Raw genomic sequence first — 17,618 nt, forward strand, 5'->3', positions numbered from 1 at the left:
GTGCTCTTGTCCCACTGTTTTCACTCCAGGGGGACTTGAACCAGAGCCGTAAGAGAGGTCTCCTTCCACCAAGTCAGGCTCACCACCCAGGTACCTAACAGTCAGGCTGTCAATTCACACCCAACTACCCATAAAGGAGAATGTAGTGTCCAATAGGCTCTTCCTGTAAAAGGGGCCTTACTGAATAGTTGTCCTCATGGTAGATGTATCATATAGGAAGGGGTTCATGACCCAAACAGCATTTGTTCATTCTAATTAGATTATTAGATTCTATTTGTTTAATTCTCCAGAAATTCAGTCTCTAAAGCCTCAATTGGCTTTTCCAACAGGAAATGTGTGATGACAGGCTGTTGGCGGAAAATCCGACCATTTGTATACTCCATCAGACAATTGTCGGATTTTCAGCAGAAAAATGTTGGATGGCAGGTTTTTATATTTGCCAGACAAATGTCTGTTGTCGGATTTTTCTGATCGTGGGTGCACAAGTCCATCGGAGAAAAGTCCACACATGCTTGGAAGCAAGGACGAGCCAGAAGCGGTCGGTCTTGTAAACTAGCATTCGTAATGGAGAATTAACATGCCTGACGTGGCAAATTATGAAATCTCGAAATGCAGCGCACATTATTATTATTATTATTATTAACGATTTATATAGCGCCAACAGTTTACGCAGTGCTTTACAATGTATAGGGGAGACAACACAATTACAGTACAATACAAAAGGTACAGGAGGGCCCTGCTCATAGAGCTTACATTCTTAAGGGAGGGGGTGGTGGTACAAAAGGTAATAGCTGCAGAGAATGATTTGATGAGGGCGGCTCGGGGACAGTTAGGTGGGCGTTCAGGCTTCCCTGAATAAATGAGTTTTCAGGGAACTCTTAAAGGTGGACAGGGGAGGGGCTGAGCGGACAGACTGGGGCAGGGAGTTCCAGAGGATGGGAGAGGCTCTGGAGAAGTCTTGAAGGCGAGCATGAGAGAAGGTAACGAGGGAGCTAGAAAGCAGGAGGTCGTCGGAGGACCGGAGGGGACGATTTGGGCGATATCTGCAGATGAGGTTGGTGATGTAGCTGGGGGCGATGTTGTGAATGGCCTTGTATGTTATGGTTAGCATTTTGAATTTTACACGGTAGGGTAGGGGAAGCCAGTGAAGAGATTGGCAGAGAGGGGCAGCAGTCACGGATCGATTAGTGAGGTGTATTAGTCTAGCAGCAGCATTCATAATAGACTCAAGGGGGGATAGCCTGCTTAAGGGTAGGCAGTTGCAGTAGTCAAGGCGGGAAATAATCAAGGAGTGAATGAGTTGCTTTGTGGTGTCATTAGTCAGGAAGGGTCGAATTCTGGAGATGTTGCGGAGGTGAAGGTGGCAGGATTTAGCCAGTGATTGGATATGGGGGCTGAAGGAGAGGTCAGAGTCAAGGATTACACCCAGGACCCTGACACGTGTGGAGGGACCAATGGTTGTGTTGTTGATATTAATGGTGAAGTCACAGGGAGGGGATCGTGAAGGAGGAAATATAACAAGCTCAGTTTTAGAAAGATTGAGTTTAAGGAAGTGGTGTGACATCCATACTGATATGTCATTCAGTAAATTGTAGATCTGTGAGGAGATTGAGGGGGTGAGTTGAGGAGTGGAGAGATAGATCTGGGTGTCGTCGGCATAGAGGTGGTATTGGAAACCATGGGAGCTTATCAACTGGAGGTATAGAGCACATTCTCTTCTTCTTTAACTGCTTGCCAACCGGCCCATAGCTGAATGACGGATACAGGGCAGTTGCATATCTCTGGCAAGGCGTACAGTGACGTCCTCCCTGAATCCCCCTCTCGCGTGTCCCCTGACTGACCCGGCGCATCACAGATCACGGTAAATGACCGCTGAGAGAGGCCGTTTACCACGTGATTGCTACGTCAAATGATGGAGCAATCACAGGTAAAAAAATGGCATGATATCCGGTTCCTCTTTCCCCTCTCCGTCCAGCGTGAGTGGAGAGGAGAGAGATTGGTGGCAGCAGCGCTGTGGGGTGGATCGGTAGTGCCTACAGCGCTGCTCTGTGACACAGAGCCACATACATCCATCCATGCTCAGCCATCCCTCCATATTCTGCAATACCCTGCAGTACCCTGTAATACTCTGGAATACCCTGCAATACCCTGTAATAACCTGCAATGCTCTGCAATACCCTGCAATAGTCTGCAATACTGTGCAATACTCTGCGATACCCTGCAATACTCTGAAATACCCTGCAATACCCTGCGATACCCTGAAATGCTCTGGAATACCCTGCAATACTGCCATACCCGTCTACCGACTCACCACTACGATCAAAGCCAGGATCCCAGGATCGTTTTTTTTTATTTCAGGCTTCCCAGCCTAGAGGTTAGATGTGGGGTCTTATTGACCCCATATCTCACTGTAAAGGACCTGTTATGCCATATTCCTTTTACAAGGGATGTTTACATTCCTTGTAATAGGAATAAAAGTGATCAAAAATACATTTTTGGGAAAAAAGTGTCAAATTAAAATAAATAAAGTAAAATGAACAATACATTTTTTTTTTTTTTTTTAAAGCGCCCCTGTCCCCATGGGCTAACTTTACTGTTTTTTTAAGCGCAAAACAGTTTTTTTTCCAAAAAAACACGTTCAACAAATTGCTGTGCAAATACCGTGTGAGATAAAAAGTTGCAACGACCACCATTGTATTCTCCAGGGTCTTTGCTAAAAAAAACATACATAATATTTTGGGATTCTATGTAATTTTCTAGCAAATAAATGATGATTTTTACATGTAGGAGAGAAATGTCAGAATTGGCCTGGGTGCTCCAGAACGCCTGAAGGTGCTCCCTGCATGTTGGGCCTCTGTATGTGGCCATGCTGTGTAAGTCTCACACATGTGGTATTGCCATACTCGGGAGTAATAGCAGAATGTGTATTGGAGTGTAATTTGTGGTATGCATATGCTGAGTGTGAGAAATAACCTGCTAGTATGACAATTTTGTGAAAATAAAAAAAAATCTTGATTTTGCAAAGAATTGTGGGAAAAAATGACAACTTAAAAAAAATCACCATGTATCTTTCTAAATACCTTGGAAGGTCTTCTTTCCAAAAAGGGGTAATTTGGGGGTTATTTGTACTTTTCTGGCATGTTAGGGTCTCAAGTCTCAATACTTCAGGTGTGATAAATTTTCAGATATTGGCACCATAGCTTTCACAAAGACCAAATAATATACACCAATGTGTACTTATTTTTACCAAAGATATGTAGCAGTATAAATTCTGGCCAAAATGTATGAAGAAAAATTACTGCTAGCTGCTTTGCTGGTGATACCGAGGGAGTTATTGCAAACAAATTTTCAAAGTCTTTTTTTTTTCTAGTGATATCAAGAATAATATTATTATGCCTTTTTTTTTTTTGGGCAAGTTACCACAACACCATAATTTTACATTGTATTTTTTTAAATGTAAAAAAATAAAAAAATAAATGTAACTGCCTACTCCCAAACGGTAATTTCAAGTAAAACACATAGCCAAGTATTATTCTCCACAGTTTTTTTTATTGTGCCTGAAAAAAGGAAAAGAAGTAAAATTAGACATGCTATCTGCCAATAGAACTTAACCAAAAAGTGCATTCTATGCATCCCAAAATATAAGAAAATATAACAAATCAAATCATTATTATTCAACCAAAAAATAAAATAAAAGCCTCATGCATTTTTCCTGCTTCTTAATATAGGGGGTCAACAATGCCAAGAGTTAGTAAAAGCAAGGGTTTCGGATCCGGAGATAATTCCAAAAATCATCTGGATTATTCTCCTGGAGCTCCTGCAGCAAAGGCATATGACATAATTTGTCACGATTAATAAAGCAACCAATTTTTGGTCTAAGAACTACTACTCCTCCTGTTCCTGGACTGAACTTGGGTCAAAGCAATAACTCCAAGGGCAATAATAAATAACATGTTATCGCCTCGGATTCCGCAACATGTCTGCTTGACGAACAGCCATTCAGACATGAATTGAAAAGCACAAAATGAAAAGCGCGAACTGAAAAGCGCTAAATGAAAATCGAGAGCATGAAGCAACACTCACCAAACTTCTACTAACACGAAACTAGCAGAAGGAGCCTAAAGGGTGGAGCTAAAGATCTGAAAAATTGTGTAGTACGTCAATAGGTTTGTGTTTGTTGGCTGACAATTCCTTGCCATTTGTATGCAAAACAAAATCCAGACACACGCCTTCGCACAAAAGTCTGAGGTTTTGTCTGCAGAAAATCCAATCGTGTGTACGAGGCTTTATTCCCATTGTTTGATTCCCATACCCCCCCCCCCCCCCCCCCAGAGTAAAGAGCCACAGCTGTAGAATGTTGATCCAGGAGGTAACAATTTGTCTGTAGAGAGCAGGAAGGACTTCCTTACCATCCGTGTCACTATTGCGTTTTTTTCCCTCTCACTTCCTTTTAAGATATGAATGATGGGATTTTTTTCCATTGGGGATACAAACAAAAAAACAAAAATTAGTAGTGTGGAGAAGGCTAAGAACGTCTGACAATGTTTTTATAGTTGAGCCTTCCAGTCCCAGTGGTGACCATTCGCCCAATTTCTTGTACAGATGTTCCAAGGACAGGAGTAAGGAAAAAATCTTCCCAACGGGGTCACAAGGTAGACCTTTTAACTTTTTACGACTTTATGCTAAACTAAGAAAAAAAAATGGCTGAATTTAGAATTTAAGAAAAAGTTTTAAAATTTCAGTTTTTCTGGAATGCGTTAAAATGTAGAAAACATTTTGCAATACTTTTTATCCACCTTACCATTATTACCTCAGTATCACAGAAGAATCTATGCTGGATTTTTGTATTGCAGTGAAGCGGAATGATGGGAACAGCAGATATAGAAATAAATTGGAATTATCTGCATAGTGTGGCTTCCATGTGGCACAGACTTCCATTGTACAGCTAGTCATATCCAATGGGGGGCTTCCTACAGATAGCCAAGCTCTCTACATGTATAATTGATTATTTATTGCCAATTTACAGTGAGATGACAGGCACCATAGGATGTAAAAGTACCATTACCTTACAGTGAGCTATTCTGTTACTCCCCACTTTCATATTCTTCTCTGTGTCAAGTAGTTTGACAGAAGATTTAAACATTTCCTGCATGCAAACTCATATAATAAATCAAAAGCTCGTTGACAGCTCAGTTTCCTGGTGAGGTGTCTTGCTGACCAACAAATCCTGGAAATGTATATGGATTTCTTTGAGGTCTGAGGCCAAGCTTCATGCTGGGACTCATATAGAGTCTTCAGATGGTGCAACTTGTCTCTATATCACATAGATCATTCCTAAAGCTGAATATATTTTTTAAAATATGCAAAAAATATGGACTGTGTGATTGTTTTAAGACAACGCTCAAAGATAATTCAAAAGTAGGATATTGCTTTAAATTAGGAGAAATATAGACAATAGAACATATAGACAGTGCTGTCCATGAAGGTTTTTAAAGTGGAACTACACCCTCAAATACATTATGCCTCCACTCCACCTCTCCTCTTTCTACAAGCACAACGCTGTTTTTTTTCTTCATTTACCTTTTTTTTTTTTACTAAATTGTTTGCCTCTGCACCCCCCCCCCCCCCCCTTGACTATGACTTCGCCCCAAACTTAAATAACCACACATGACAAGAACTTGTAGTTTAATGGCCACAGCAGTCCTTTATTAACAAATTGTATAAATTACGCATAAATAACATGTCAACAATAAACCTTAATGAAGCTCCAAAGTCCTAGGGGAAAACTTCCAACGACTAGGTCTGGTGACCTGGGGACCAAGAGAGAGAGAAAGTGAAGGTAAATCTCCCCAATGGGACACATATGGCAAAAAAAAAAAAAATTGATGGGGTTATAACTCTCCCTTAGTCTAAAAGTCCAAAAATGAAAAAAAAAAAAAAAGTTTGCTTATAGGTCTACGTTAATAACAAAGTAACTTTCATTGCAATACTTACCTTCAGTCTGGTCCTGGTATACCCCTTAGATAGTTCACGCCTCCACCAGATGGCTCTCTTCTTCCTGGTTTAATGGTGGGCAGTGTCATTCAGCCAACTTCCTGTGAGTCTAAGCTGTGATGGACAGCCATAGGGTGGTGCCATCTTGCTGCCCTGGGTTCACAATACTGCTGCACTTAGATACTCACATGCAGGGGTTGACAAATTTGCTTGGAATCTAGGAGCCAGCTTAAAAAGTTAGGAGCCAGGTCCGTGACGACGATCCGGACCTGTCCCTGGCCTGACATGGAGACGAGTGAGGGGAAGATAACAGCGCCGTCGCCGCCCCCCCCGTCTCCAAGTCATTGCCCATAGCTCTTAGAGGGACATTTTATTTATTTTTTTCTAATGACAATTTTTTTTTCAATTGCATTTTAGTGTAAATATGAGATCCGAGGTCTCTCTGACCCCAGATCTGATATTTAAGAGGACCTGTCATGCTTTTTCTATTACAAGGGATTTTTACATTCCTTGTAATAAGAATAAAAGTGACACAACATTTTTTTTAAAAGAACAGTGGAAAAAAAAAAAAGTTAAAATAAGCAGAAAAAATAATAATTTTTAAACGTGCCCTGTCCTGCCCGCATATAAAATTGGTGTTCGAACCACACATGTGAGGTATCGCCGCGATCGGTAGAGCGAGAGCAATAATTCTAGCCCCAGACCTTCTCTGTAACTCAAAACGTGCAACCTGTAGAATTTTTTTAAACGTCGCCTATGGAGATTTTAAAGGGTAAAAGTTTGTCGCCATTCCATGAGCGGGTGCAATTTTGAAGCGTGACATGTTGGGTATCAATTTACTCGGCGTAACATTATCTTTCACAATATAAAAAATAATTGGGCTAACTTTACTGTTGTCTTATTTTTTTTTATTAACTAAATTATTTTTCCCAACAAAAGTGCGCTTGTAAGTCCGCTGCACAAATACGGTGTGACAGACAGTATTGCAACAACCACCATTTTATTCTCTAGGGTGTTAGAATAAAAAATATATATAATGTTTAGGGGGTTCTAAATAAAGGGAAGAAGAGGCAGGTAATATAATTAATACAGGCAGAGGAATCTTCATTAACATTGCTGGTTTGTCATACCAACGGCGACCACAAGAGGGCGCCAGATTCCATAAGGAATCATAGGACCGCAGAAGGCCTCAAAGCCGCGGCCTAAATTTTCGGCCGTCGGCGGAACGGCCCGACGCGATCACGCTGGGGGGGTCCACAGACACAGGATACCCCCAGCTGTGCTGCCCCAGGCGCGAGGTCGCTATTTCTAGTCGCCAATGCGACCTGGCGACCGGGTTTTGTCGAGCCCTGCTCACATGCCATTAAAAGAACACCAATTCAACAGTAAGGACCACCTACTGTCGTCACTGCACAAAAAATGGATGTAGGGTTCTTTAAAAACATTTAGTTGGACTTTAACACTAGCAGATTTGTGGCACTAACATCTATAGACCCAGATTACCTCTAAAATGTTCACATTCATCTCATCAGTCAAAGTTTCTGTGTATGCATGACCATAGAAATCATGTTGAGGCAGATCAGATGAAAAGTTCCCTGTGTATATTTATCCTTCAGTTTCATACGCCACTTTTCCTAAGTGGGTGACAAATCTTTTCATCAAATCTAGTTTTTAGAGTTTTTTGGATCTCCATGGGAGAACACCAGAACATCAACCATATGACCAGAAGTCCAAGGGAAAGACTTTCCAGAAAGGTAGGGTCCAAATATTTGTCACTTCCCCAGCTCATACCATTGGACTACATTCCTCAATAATTGGCCAGGCAAGGGATACATATTCATAATTCATTATTCTAATCCCCAGAAGCATGCCTAAATAACATTGCTCTCCTTCCCAATGTTCAAAAGCCTGTACGATCTCCAGCTGGAGCTCCTATCTCTTGTTTGCTTCCTCTCCCTTTGGTTGGCAGGACACCGGCACAGCAACCAATAGCACTGTGGCCCAACTGTCAATGTCCAAGCAAGCAATTATGCTGTGTGGATGTGTGTCATTAGTTGCTAGGATGCTGGCCTTGGGCTTCACGGCAAAGAGTTTCTAGAATGCAGGCAGCCGGGACATACATCATCATTGGCTGTTATGGCGCAAGTAGCCATCTGCACTAAGAACCGATGACGCTCTGCAGCCCAGCCGCAAGCATCCTAGCAACCAGTGTACTGAGCTGCAGTGAGGACAGAGTGTCCATTATGGACATTGTGGCTTTAGTGCTGCTATACCCCTACAGAGTGCCATCTAAGGAGGTCAGCTCACTTTGCCTTATTGCCAACCCCTCTATTGGAGGATGCTTAACAGAATCTGGCAGACACAATGAACCATGTGAGCTATGGAACAATCATGCAACTTCTATGACTAAAGGTAAATTTAAGCACACCGCAATCTAACCACTGAATGATACACACAAATACAACAAAACATAACTGCTTGAAGAAGGTCCCTGTATTTATATGCTGAATCGTGAATGAACTGTGATTATCCAAAAATTTTTGGAAAGCTGAGTTGAATATCACTTGCCACACCCAGGCCGAAATACTGCCAGACCTGTTGAATCAAGAAATCACATAAATAAAAGCTGTCTGACAAAGTGCTAACAAATCACAAAAAGTCACACATCATGCCACAATCTAAAACAATTCAAGAACAGATTAGATTCAAAGTAATGTATATGTATCGGTCTATGAAGGGTTTCAAAGCAATTTCTAGGACTTTGGAACTCCAGTGAACCATGGGGAACCATGGGGAGAGCCATTATCCACAAATGGAGATAACTTGGAACAGTGGTGAACCTTCCCGGGAGTGGCCGGCCTCCAAAAATTACTCCAAGAGCATGACGATGACTCATCCAAGAGGTCATAAAAGAACCTACAACAACATCTAAAGAACTGCACGCCCCACTTGCCTCAGGTAAGATCAGTGTTCATGATTGAACAATAAGAAAGAGTCTGGGCAAAAATGGCATCCATGGGAGAGTTCCAAAGCCAAAGCCACTGCTGACCAAAAAAGACAAAGGCTCATCTCACATTTACCTAAAAACATCTTGATTATCCCCAAGACTTTTAGGCAAATATTCTGTTGTCTGAGATAAAAAAAATTATTTTTGGAAGGCGTGTGTCCCGTTACACCTGGCATAAAACTAATACGGCATTTCATAACAAGAACATCATACCAACAGTTAGACATGGTGGTGGTAGCATGATGGTCTGGGGGGGGCTTTGCAGCTTCTGGACCTGGATGACTTATCAGAATTGATGGAACCATGAATTCTGAGCTCTACCAGAAAATCCTAAAGTAGAATGTCCAGCCATTAATTTGTGACCTCAAGCTTAAGTGCTCTTGGGTTATGCAGCAGGACAATGAACCGAAACACAACAGCAAGTCCACCTCCAAATGGTTCAAACAAAGCAAAATTTAGGTTTAGGAGTGCCCTAGTCAAAGCCTGGACTTAAATCCACTTGAGATGCGGTATCACGACCTTACACAGGCCGTTCATGCTGGAAAACCCTTCAATGTGGCTGAATTAAAACAATTCTGCAAAGAAGAGGGGGCCAAAATTGCTCCACAGCAATGCAAAAGACTCATTGCCAGTTATCACAAATGCTTGAATGCAGTTGTTACCACCAAGGGTGGCACAACCAGTTAGGGTTTAGGGGGCAATTACTTTTTCACATAAAGCCAGGCAGGTTTCCACAGTTTTTTTGCCTTAATAAATGAAACCATCATTTAAAAACTGCATTCTGTATTTACTTGGGTTATCTTTGTGTAATAATAAAGTTTGTTTGATAATCTGAGTAATTTAAGTGTGACAAATTACCGTATATACTCGAGTATAGGCCGACCCGAATATAAGCCGAGGCCCCCAATTTACCCCCAAAAAACTGGAAAAAATTATTGACTCGTGTATAAGCCGAGGGTGAGACATGCCTGTCCATCCCTGTGTGTCCGTCCATCCCTGTGGGTCCATCCATCCCTGTGTGTGTCCATGCATCCGTGTGTGTGTGTGTGTGTGTGTGTCCATGCATCCGTGTGTGTGTGTGTGTGTGTGTCCATGCATCCGTGTGTGTGTGTGTGTGTGTGTGTGTGTGTGTGTGTGTGTGTCCATGCATCCGTGTGTGTGTGTGTCCATCCATCCCTGTGTGTGTGTGTGTGTGTGTGTGTGTGTGTGTGCATGCATCTGTGTGTGTGTGTGTGTGTGTGTGTGTGTGTGTGTGTGTGTGTGTGTGTGTGTGTCCGTGCAGCCTACCTGTGTCCAGCCTGCCTGTGTCCGTCCAGCCTGTGTCCGTCCAGCCTGCGTCCCGTCCAGCCTGCGTCCCGTCCAGCCTGCGTCCCGTCCAGCCTGCGTCCCGTCCCGGCCCGTCCCGAGCCGAGCCTCCGTCCTTCAGCTCTTCGTCGGCGGCCATTCTAGGATTCAAAAGCCGCGCCTCCGTCGGTGATAGGCGGAACACTCAATTTCCCACTGACTGCTGGGAAATTGAGTGTTCCGCCTATCGGATGTCCGTGATAGGCGGAACACTCAATTTCCCAGCAGTCAGTGGTCCGCCTATCATGGACGTCCGCTCATCCTCATACTACGGACGAGGATGAGAGGATGTCCGTGATAGGCGGAACACAGACTGCTGGGAAATTCAGTGTTCCGCCTATCACCGACGGAGGCGCGGCCTTTGAATCCTAGAATGGCCGCTGTCTGTCTGCTCGACACGCTGATCGGGCAGACAGACAGCGATGACTCGAGTATAAGCCGAGGGGGGCACTTTCAGCCTCAAAAAAGAGGCTGAAAATCTCGGCTTATACTCGAGTATATACGGTAGCAAAAATATAAAAAAAAGGGGGAAAATACTTTTTCATACAACTGTAGCTGGAGTTACGCTTTTTAGTTCAGCAATGTAATATGGTGTCAGTTCATACCAATGTGCAGATTTTGTGAGTGCTGAAAAAAAACATTGGACAGGTTGCATTTTTACGAAGTGCGTGGTGAAAGGATAGAAGTAAGAAGAAAAAAAAAAAAAGGAACGTATGCCAGTATCTGTGCATTATGCACAGGCTAACAGATGTGCTGCAGTGTGAATGAGACCATGAGGTCCACTATAGAGAAAAATATTGTATTCGGAAATCTGTTAGAGTTAACACCTGTAGTGATAGAATATGAATTCATTTTTTTTATTTCACATGTTTTTATTACTATTTTTCTCCACAGGAAGCTCATTACATGAAGCTCCTGCATGAAGGTAAAGTCTCACATTGGATTACTGCACAGATCTGGAAGAAATACCGTGCATCCGGAAAGTATTCACATCGCTTCACTTTTTGTTACAGCCTTATTCCGAAATGGATTAAATTCATTATTTTACTTAAAATTCTACAAACAATACCCCATAATGACAACGTGAAAGAAGTGTGTTTGAAATCTTTGCAACTTTAGTAAACATAAAAAGAAAAAAAATCCATGTACATAAGAATTCACAGCCTTTGCTCAATACTTTGTTGAAGCACCGTTGGCACCAATTACAGCCTCAAGTCTTTTTGAGTCTGATGCTATAAGCTTGGCACAACAATTTTTGTGCAGTTTCTCCCATTCTTCTGTAACGGCCATAACCCTTTGTAGGGAGGCCTTAACTTTATGGGCTTACCGATTACCTCCACTTGGCTTGTTCTTCCACGTCTAGGGGTTCCCAGGGTTGATACCTATCAACTTGGACTTGAAAGGTTTTATTTTGCAGGGGTAATATCCAACAACACAGTCTCGTATAGTAACAGAGGGCAAGGGTGAAGAACTCAGGCACCTTGAACTGCAGACATAACAAAGTCTCTAGTACCACCCAGAGAGTAGCCACTCGCAGCTGGGCACTTCAAGGCTGAACAAATCTCTAGCCAGAGATTATGGCAGTCAGCACTTTGATTCAGAAGAGGCTAGATATATACAATAACACTGCGCAATAGTCAACAATAAAAGAAGCCTGAGAAAGCAAGACTGAAAACAAGGCTGCTAACACGCTAAAACTGGGATCTTTTTAGCTCAGAAGACGTCAAGAATGTAAAGTGTAAGCGCCAAGCATATATAGATATAGCCCTGAGAATTAATAAAACCTGAAAATGAAATTTGAAAAAAAAAACAGTACTGTGTACATATACCTATAACAGGCACATACAACGTGACCCAAAATGTGAGGATATCACAACATGTATAGAAAAAAAGATGAATATATAAACATTAACACTTATATATCTATAAAGCTAAACATATAAATATATATCATCTTAACAGAAAAGTCCCACTTTACTGTGACATAACCCCGAAAAAAAGGGGATAACAAAAAAAGTGTGCAGTGAGCATATAAAAAAAAAAAAAAATGAAAAAACACTAAAGTTCATAGATCAATAAAAAAAGCACTTTGATTCAGAACTTGTAAAATCTCTGACCTTGAACAAGTTGTAACTGAAAGTGAACAGGCACCTTTTTCCTCAGTACCTAGAATGTTCTCTGTCTCCTTGATAGTACTGTAAAAAGCTTGGATTCGTCAGTGTCCTTCCGAACTCAGCAACCAGGCACTTCTCAGAATGCCAGCTTGTTGGCCCTCCTCCGAAAAGTCCTCCCCGGTCACTTTCACGAGCTGTGGTGCCCCCCCAAGCCGAGAGCACACCCAGACACCTTGAATCCTCCCTCAGTTACTGCACCTCGGACCAGCCGGCTTCGAGACTCAGGAACAGACGGATCCCTACCCCAGACCAGGCGGGTCTATTGGGGTAACCAACAGAAACATGTTGCGGGATGTCGAACACCCCGTGACTGGGACCCCTCATGGGGCTACCCCGGTCCAGGAAGCAATACGTGACTTCAACATCTTAAGTACCCCTTCCCGGACTCCTCAGTGGGGCCCGACACGCCCACTGATAGGTTCCGACCAACCAGGCCTGGTTCTGGCTTGTCATGTGCACCTCACTGTACACCCGACCAAGCAGAGCTCTAACACAGCCCAGCCAAACTGATGTCAAAGTTAATCTACATAATTTACCCTCAGAACTCAGAACCCCACTACTGTTCTGAGGCAAAAAACAAAATTTACACATGAATGACACTTTGTCCAAAATGTCATCTGCTACACTTCCTTGCAGGACCTTTCAAGCTCCATTAGGTTGAATGAGGAACATCGGCGCACAGCCATTTCCAGATCTCTCCAGACATTCATTTAGGTTCAAGTCTGGGCTCTGGCTGGGCCACTCAAGGACATTTACAGAGTTGTCCCGTAGCCACTCCTTTGCTATCTTGGCTGTGTGCTTAGGGTCGTTGTCCTGTTGGAAGATTAACCATTCCCCCCAGTCTGAGGTTCAGAGTCCTCTGGAGCAGGTTTTCATTAACCACTAGGGATCCGCGCTATAGCCGAATGACGGCTACAGCGCGGACCTGCTTTGCCGGGACTACGTCTATTGATGTTGTCCCGTGCACGAGCGGCCTGCGTGCCCCCTGAGGGGCGCGCGCGGCGCGCTCTGTGATCAGCGAGTCTATGAGACTCGCCTGATCACGGATCGAAGCAAGGGGTCGATCCCGACCCCTTACCACGTGATCAGCTGTCAGCCAATTACAGCTGATCATGTGACACAACGGAGCCGGTAATCGGCTAGTTTTCCTCCTTGCGCTGACAGCGCGAGGAGAAAAAAAAAAGCCGATCACCGGTGGCCGTGATCGGGACATCAGTCCCAATCACGGCCAGCTTACCAGTGCCCACCTGCCCCCTGCCAGTGCCACCTCAGTAATAAAAAAGTGCCCCCCATCAGTGCCACCCATCAGTGCCCACAGTGCCACCTATCAGTGCCCACAATCTGCCTCAACAGCTGTGCTGCACCCCAGTGCCACATATCCGTGCCCGTCAGTGTCATCTACCAGTGCCCATCAGTGCCGCCCATCAGTGCCCAGCAGTGCCACCTATCAGAGCCACCTATCAGTGCCACCAATCAGTGCCCATCTGTCCCATCCATCAGTGGTACCTATCAGTGCCCCTTAGTGCCACCCATCCGTGCCACCCATCCGTGCCATCTTATCTGTGCCCATCTTTGCCCATCAGTGCCGCCTTATCTGTGCCCATCAGTACTGCCTTATCAGTGCCTATCGGTGCTACCTTATCTGTGCCTATTAGTGTCACCTTAACTATGCCTATCAGTGCCCACCAGGGCAGCCTATCAGTGCCCACCAGTGCCGCCTCATCAGGGCACTTCAATGAAGGAGAAAAATGACCTGTTTGCAAAATTTTATAACAAACTATTAAACATGATTTTTTTATTTTTTTTTATTTTGCATCTTTTTTTGTTTGTTTAGCAAAAAATAAAACTCCCAGCTGTAATTAAATACCACCAAAAGAAAGCTCTATTTGTGGGAAAAAAATGATAAAAATTTCATTTGGGTACAGTGTTGTATGGCCGCGCAATTGTCATTCAAAGTGCATCAGCGCTGAAAGCTGAAAATTGGTCTGGGCAGGAGGGGGGTTTAAGTGGCCAGTAAGCAAGTGGTTAAGGATGTTTCTATACATTGCTGCATTCATCTTTCTCTTGATCCTGAATAGTCTTCCGGTTCCTGATGCTGAAAAAAATCCCCACCGCATGATGCTGCCACCACCATGCTTCACTGAAGGGATGGTATTGGCCAGGTGATGAGTGATGCCTGGTTTCCTCCAGACATGACGCTTGGCACTCAGGCCAAAGAATTCAATCTTTGTTTCATCAGACAACAATTTTGTTTCTCATGGTGTGAGAGTCCTTCAGGTGTCTTTTGGCAAACTCCAGGTGGGCTGTCATGTTCCTTTTACTGAGAAGTGGATTCCGTCTGGCCTCTCTACCATACGACCTGATTGGTGGAGAGCTGCAGAGATGGTTGTTCTTCTGGAAGGTTCTCCTCTCTCCACAGAGAAACACTGGAGCTCTGTCAGAGTGACCATCGGGTTCTTGGTCACCTCCCTGACTAAGGCCTTAGGAACAGTCCTGGTGGTTCCAAACTTCTCCATCCAGATGATTGAGGCCACTGTGCTCATTGGGACCTTCAATGCTGCAGAAATATTTCTGTACCCCTCCCCAGATCTGTGCCTCGATACAATACTGTCTTGGAGGTCTTCAGACAATTCCTTGGACTTCATGGCTTGATTTGTGCTCTGATATGCACTGTAAACCGTGGGACCTTATATAGACAGGTGTGTGCCTTTTCAGATCATGCCCAATCAACTGAATTTACCACAGATGGACGCCAATCAAGTTGTAGAAACATCTTAAGGATGATCAGTGGAAACAGGATGCACCTGAGCTCAATTTTGAGTGTCATGGCAAAGGCTGTGAATGCTTATGTACACGGAATTTTGTATTTTTTTCAAAAAATGTATTTCACGTTGTCATTATGGGGTATTGTTTGTAGAATTTTGAGGAACATAATGAATTTAATCCATTTTAGAATAAGACTATAACATAACAAAATGTGGAAAAAGTGACGCGCTTTGAATACTTTCCGAATGCACTGTACACAAAGCACATCAAGATTTAAGAAAGTATACACATGGCTCTTATATTAGGACAATATTTGCTCAACCCACAGTTCAGCTTTAAAATTTGTTAGCTGGTGTTGAGCTGTTTGTGGCTTACTGAAAGCCAATTAAACACTACTTGTCCATCTAGGGCAGTGATGGCGAACCTTGGCACCCCAGATGTTTTGGAACTACATTTCCCATGATGCTCCACTGCACTACAGACTGCATGAGCACGATGGGAAATGTAGTTCCAAAACATCTGGGGTGCCAAGGTTCGCCATCACTGATCTGGGGCTACCCTAGTTTGTTCTGCTTTGAAAACCCACAGCAGTGTTGCCCCTCCTGTGGGTAATCCTAGATGGATCCTGTTAAAGGAAGTGGAAAAATAACACACCTTCTGGCAGGATCAAAAGGTAATAAACCTTTGTTACAAGAGCCTATGAACAAGAAACACAAAAGCTGCTATGTCTGTGCATCGTATATGTCATTTTAGATTTCGCCCATAGTTCCACTTTAAGTGTATATTATCATAATAAATTGACTCTAGCTTAGTTCTAGCATAACAAAAATAAATCTAAAATGCATGTTTGGGGAAGCAGGGCCATATCGCTGGGTTGATCTCATCAAGCATCAGTTAAAGAGATCCACGTGTCACTTCAGTAAATATTTAATCCCCATGTATTCAGTGATTTAGTTACGTTATTCTTAATGCCAAGCTTTCCACAGCAGAACGTTCTGAGTACGTATTTCCTCTATAAAATAATATGAACCATATCTACAAGCCTGGGATCTATAGAATTTATTTTTCATTGTAATGTGTTTAACCGCAAACATTTAGCTTTTCAATCCCGTGTTTTGTGAAGCATTACTAATTCCTTTACTGCTCTTTACTGTTTCCCCCATGTTTGCGGTACACTTGGTCCAATTGTAACAGCTTTCCCCTGTATAAAAACACATATAAAAATGAAAGTTTATTTTCTCCCTTGGGATCACTGACACCACAATTTCACTGCTAGATTGGACTATGTATTAAAAGGGTTGTGAAAGTAGGATTACGCCATTTAGGGTGAAACCCATCAGAGGGAGGAGCTTGTGCAGTTATGCTTTGAGCAATAAAGTTTAGTGGAGATCGTATCTTGGTGTGCGGCTGCCATGCTTCAGATGGCAGCCACACACTGGTATGAAAATATGGGGAGAAAGTCTGGAGAGTTAAAGAGGAAGTAAACCCTGATGGGTTTACTTCCTCTTTGATTCCCTGCAAAGGTAAAGCATAATGGACTACTATGCATTGCATAGTAGTCCATTATGTGTCACTTACCTGACACAGGAGCCGCAAAGTCACCACTGTCCCCTGTAGTCTGGAGCATCCATCTTCTCGGTAGGTCTCGCTGCTCCACCGATGTCATTCGATGAAGCCGCGATGACAGCTCTCCCGCGCATGCGCACAGGAGCCGCCACTCGCGGCATATCGCCGTTGACAGCGGCACGCTCAATGTGCCTGCGCGCTGCTGTCTACGGCGCATGAGCCATAGACAGCGGTGCCTGTGTTTTTTGTGCTTTATTTGCCTTTCTCCTTCTACTGCAGGGGCAGACTGGGTTGGGGGGCAATTGCCGCTCTGATACCTCGCAAAAAGGCCACACCAATTCCACCAGACATGCCTATAGGCTTCCTGGTGAAGAGGAGTAAATAGTCCCTGCCGGTGTTCTAGTGTGAGATGAGGATGAAGATAGAGCGCGTGTGCTGAAGTCGTCCTAATGCTGTCCTACCTGGTCTGGAGGAAGCTGTGCCAAGAAGGAGACCCAGGGGTGGCCCCTTGCTGGAGAGAGTCAGGAAGAATAGTGGTTTCTCAGAAGGGTCTGGTGGCTGACACAGAGGAAGCACTGAAATTTGGGAACGTCGGCTTAAATGTTCTGACATTGTGAAGCTAGACATTGATCTGGAAAGTCTATAAGTGATCTGTAATGTTATCTGGGACTCCACCCCCTCACCTCAACCGTTCTGTAAAAAAACTTTTAAAAGATGTAGCACTCTGATGTTTAGGCAGGGTTGCTATTAAATGTATTTGCCAAGCG

The sequence above is a fragment of the Lithobates pipiens genome, unplaced genomic scaffold (genome assembly GCF_037356315.1).
Source record: "Lithobates pipiens isolate NorthernLeopardFrog02 unplaced genomic scaffold, aLitPip1_a1.2 Scaffold_19, whole genome shotgun sequence".
Lineage (NCBI taxonomy): Eukaryota > Metazoa > Chordata > Amphibia > Anura > Ranidae > Lithobates > Lithobates pipiens.